Below are 5,288 nucleotides of genomic sequence, written 5' to 3'. Positions count from 1 at the left end.
TTGTTCTCCATGGACTTTACAGTGTCCCAAAAGTTTTTGGCGTTAGAGCTACAGGATGCAAATTTCTGTTTGATAAAGCTAGCCTTTGCTTTCCCGACTGACTGTGAGTATTGGTTCCTGACTTCCCTGAACAGTTGCATATCGCGGGGACTATTCGATGCTATTGCAGTCCGCCACAGGATGTTTTTATGCTGGTCGAGTGTGCTAAAGCAGTGAGTAAAACAAACTTAGGGAGGAGGCTTCTGAAGTTAACATGCATGAAACCAAGGCTTTTTCGGTTACAGAAGTCAACAAATGAGAGTGCCTGGGGACATGCAGGACCTAGGTTAACCTCCACAGCACCTGAGGAACAGAGGAGGAGTAGGATGAGGGTACGGCTAAAGGCTATCAAAACTGGTCGTCTAGTGAGTTGAGGACAGAGAATAAAAGGAGCAGATTTCTGGGCGTGGTTGAATAGATTCAGGGCATAATGTACAGAAGGGTATGGTGGGGTACCGTAATGTGGAGGTAAACCCAGGCATTTTGTGACGATAAGAGAGATTGCATCACTGGACGTACTAGTTATGCTACTAATTAGTACTACGTACGTGTGGGAGGTGGGACAAAGGAGGTATCTGAGACATGATGAGTGGGACTAGGGGCTCCGCAGAAAACTAAAACAATGATAACTATCCTAAACAACAATATTCAAGGCATATTGACATTTGAGAGAGACAAAGTGAGGCATAAAGCAATCACAGGTGTTGATTGGGAGAGCTAGGTAAGACAACAACGGGTAAGACAACAGCTAATCAGCTTAGACAACAACATGTAAAATGGTGATGAATGGGCAGAGAGGGTCAGTTAACTATACCAGGGCCTGAGTTCGAGGCTGGGGCCGACAGACAAACAAAAAAATGGAGTACCGTGATTAATGAACAGTCCAGCAGGCATCAGCTATGTAGCCAAGTGATCATCTTGTTTCATTGTATGTAATGGCAGAGATTAGGGATGAATAAAGTATAACCATAATCATATAAACAGAACTATATGCATTGTTATATGAATACAAGTCCAGATATTGTGGCCAAGGATTAGCAAATTGTTGTTTTTATTTACAAGTAAACTTGGGTGGGCAGCAGGGGTGTTTGCTCTGCTCTCCTCTCATCCTATCTTCTCCTCTCCAGCCCTCTTTCCTCCTCTCCTCTGGTCCTATATTCTCCTCTCCAGTAATTTCTTCTTCTCTCCTCTCTCCAGTCATCTCTTCTCCTTTCCTCTGCTCTCCTATCCTCTCCAGATAATGACATGTGTTTTGACTTGCCATTCAACAAGCAATGGATCCAAAGGCCTTTTTGTGCTTATCGTTGACACCAATAAAAGACTGGCCTATTTCTTCAAAGTCCAGTCTGTCCAGTTTCCCCTGGTGCATGTGACACATGGCCACATTATTCAGCCTCGTTTGACTCATGGATGATCTAAGCCATGTCTTCAGCCTCCTCAGGGCACTAAAACTCCTCTCAGCCTCTACAGAGAAGGCAGGGATGACCAAAAGAAGCCTTACTAAAGCTTCCAACTGACTGAAGAGACCACTTCCCTCTGGCACCATTTCCCCAATAATGCTAGCAACATCTGAGCTCGTTTGATATGTGTAATTAGCCCCAAACATGGCCAGCTGCACCTGCGGTAGTCTTGAATTCAATTCAGGATACTGGTCTACCACCTTGTCCATGTCTCAGCGTAGCAGCCCACGTTCAAGCTGCTGCAGCTTGTAAAATCCAGCCTGATCAAACCTCTCTATGAATTGAGTATTCACTGTGTCCAAGGCGTTGTAGAATTGGGCTCTGTACAAAGACTGGGCATCTGGATGGATATCGGCTGCAGCCTGACCGGTGTAACGCTTTGTAGGTTTGCGGATATGAAGCATCTGAATAGGTTGTAGGTCCAACTTTGTTGCCACAGCAGTTGCTTTTGTGAACAAGACATCAAAGTGCTCCCCCTTTCGCTTGTCATGTATTATTGTTTTGATGTGGTCCACAGCCTCCAACATGCCTGAAACGGTCTGTTTCCTAAGCTGCAGGGAGGTGTTCAGACACTCCAAATCCCCCATCAGGTCTTCAGCCATTACAAGGCCGAGCACAGTGTTCCCTTTAAGAAATGTTCCATGAAGACCATTAGCTTTAGTTGAAGTGTCAGATGAGCTGTATGATGCCATTTCTTCAAGGGCTGTTAGCACTGACTCCTATTGGCTGAGAACTGAGCGGATGGCAGGGGTGCGAACAGTCCACCTGGTGGGACAGAGGTTTCAACAAGGTCAAACAATGCTTTGATTTTGCGATTTCCTGGAAAATCACCTTGAACTTGCCAGATTGATTAAAGAAGCCCCCAATTCATGCACCAGACCCATTGAATCTCTTCCTAGTGGAGAGGCTACACAGGCAGCCTGCGTAACTAAGTTCATGAAGTGTGGACCACAGTGACAATACATAGCCAGCAGTTGTTCTTTCCTTAAAATGTCTTGCACCCCCTGCAATCGTCCAGCCATGTTTTTGGCACCGTCATAGGTTTGTCCTCGTAGTTGGGACAGAGGAAGGCCTAGACGAATCATCACATCACATGCCATCTTGGCTACATTTTGCCCTGCCGTTGATGACACGTCGTAGGTCGTAGAGTCCCAGGAATTGTTCCATTGGTTGTAGATCTGCATCTAGAGTCAAACATATTGACTCCTGATCAACTCCTGATATATCCTGGGTACCAAAACATATTGAGTCCTGATCAACTCCTGATATATCCTGTGTACCATCAAACATATTGACTCCTGATCAACTCCTGATATATCCTGTGTACCATCAAACATATTGACTCCTGATCAACTCCTGTGTACCATCAAACATATTGACTCCTGATCAACTCCTTTGTACCATCAAACATATTGATTCCTGATATATCCTGTGTACCATCAAACATATTGATTCCTGATCAACTCCTGATATATCCTGTGTACCATCAAACATATTGACTCCTGATCAACTCCTGATATATCCTGTGTACCATCAAACATATTGATTCCCGATATATCCTTGGTACCATCAAACATATTGATTCCTGATATATCCTTGGTACCATCAAACATATTGATTCCCGATATATCCTTGGTACCATCAAACATATTGAGTCCTGATCAACTCCTGATATATCCTGTGTACCATCAAACATATTGATTCCTGATATATCCTTGGTACCATCAAACATATTGATTCCTGATATATCCTGTGTACCATCAAACATATTGATTCCTGATATATCCTTGGTACCATCAAACATATTGACTCCTGATATATCCTGTGTACCATCAAACATATTGATTCCTGATATATCCTGTGTACCATCAAACATATTGACTCCTGATATATCCTGGGTACCAACAAACATATTGACTCCTGATATATCCTGTGTACCATCAAACATATTGACTCCTGATCAACTCCTGATATATCCTGTGTACCATCAAACATATTGATTCCTGATATATCCTGTGTACCATCAAACATATTGATTCCTGATCAACTCCTGATATATCCTGTGTACCATCAAACATATTGATTCCTGATATATCCTTGGTACCATCAAACATATTGACTCCTGATCAACTCCTGATATATCCTGGGTACCATCAAACATATTGATTCCTGATATATCCTTGGTACCATCAAACATATTGACTCCTGATCAACTCCTGATATATCCTGGGTACCATCAAACATATTGATTCCTGATATATCCTTGGTACCATCAAACATATTGACTCCTGATCAACTCCTGATATATCCTGGGTACCATCAAACATATGGACTCCTGATATATCCTGTGTCCCATCAATGATAAGTGCGAACTGGACCACTGGCATTTCCCACAAAATTTCTTTGACGATTATATTCCCCACCAGCTTCTAAATGTTGTTTTGCCTTTGGGGACTGGTGAAATCAAAGTGACCTTTCAGCCAGGTGGTCAGCTCTGCATTGCCCAGCTGGTGCTTAAAATTGGCTTTGGGGGTGACCAGTGAAATATACCTGCTGGAGCGCGTGCTGCGGGTGGGTCCTGCTATGTTGACCAGTGAACTGAGATAAGGCGGGGCTTTACCTAGCAAAGACTTGTAGATGACCTGGAGTGGGTGGGTGACCTGCCAGTGGTTTTGGCGACAAGTATGAAATGAGGGCCAGCCAACGAGAGTGTACAGGTCACAGTGGTTGGTAGTATATGGGGCTTTGGTGACAAAAAGGATGACACTGTGATAGACTGCATCCAATTTGCTGAGTAGAGTGTTGGAGGCTATTTCGTAAATGGCATCGAAGATCAGTAGGATAGTCAGTTTTACGAGGGTATGATCGGCAGCATGAGTGAAGGATGCTACTTTTGCGATATAGGAAGCCGATTCTAGATTTAATTTTGGATTGGAGATGCTTAATGTGGGCCTGGAAGGGGAGTTCACAGTCCAACCAGACACCTAGGTATTTGTAGTTGTCCACATATTCTAGGTCAGAACCGTCCAGAGTATTGATGCTGGACGTGCGGGCAGCGATAGGTTGAAGAGCATGCATTTAGTTATACTTGCATTTAAGAGCAGTTGGAGGCTACAGAAGGAGAGTTATGGCATTGATGTTCATCTGGAGGTTAGTTAGCAGTGTCCAAAGAAGGACCAGAAGTATACAGAATGGTGTCGTCTGCATAGAGGTGGATCAGAGAATCACCAGCAGTAAGAACGACAACATTGATGTATACAGGGAAGAGAGTCAGCCCGAGAATTGAATCCTGTGGCACCCCCATAGAGACTGACAGAGGTCCGGACAACAGGCCTCCGATTTGACACACAACTGTCAGATAAGTAGTTGGTGAACCACGCGAGGCAGTCATTTGAGAAACCAAGGCTGTCGAGTCTGCCGATAAGAATGTGGTGACTGACAGAGTCGAAAGCCTTGGCCAGGTCGATGAATACGGATGCACAGTATTGTCGCTTATCGATTAGTTTTTTTTTTCATTTAGGACCTTGAGCGTGGCTGAGGTGCACCCATGACCAGCTCGGAAACCAGATTGCACAGCGGAGAAGGTACAGTGGGATTCGAAATGGTCGGTGATGTTTGTTAACTTGGATTTCAAAGACCTTAGAAATGTGACCCCCCCCAATCTACATTATAATTACAGCCCTGCTTTGTTCTCCAAGCATTGCGATCGGTTCCCAAATACAAGTACTCTAGAATAGAGCGAAAGGTGTTGGCAAACGCCAGACCGACAAATTAAGACAACACACCTCA

The sequence above is a fragment of the Oncorhynchus keta genome, chromosome 34, assembly GCF_023373465.1.
Source record: "Oncorhynchus keta strain PuntledgeMale-10-30-2019 chromosome 34, Oket_V2, whole genome shotgun sequence".
NCBI classification, from domain to species: Eukaryota; Metazoa; Chordata; class Actinopteri; order Salmoniformes; family Salmonidae; genus Oncorhynchus; species Oncorhynchus keta.
Note: the sequence above shows the minus strand (reverse complement) of the source record.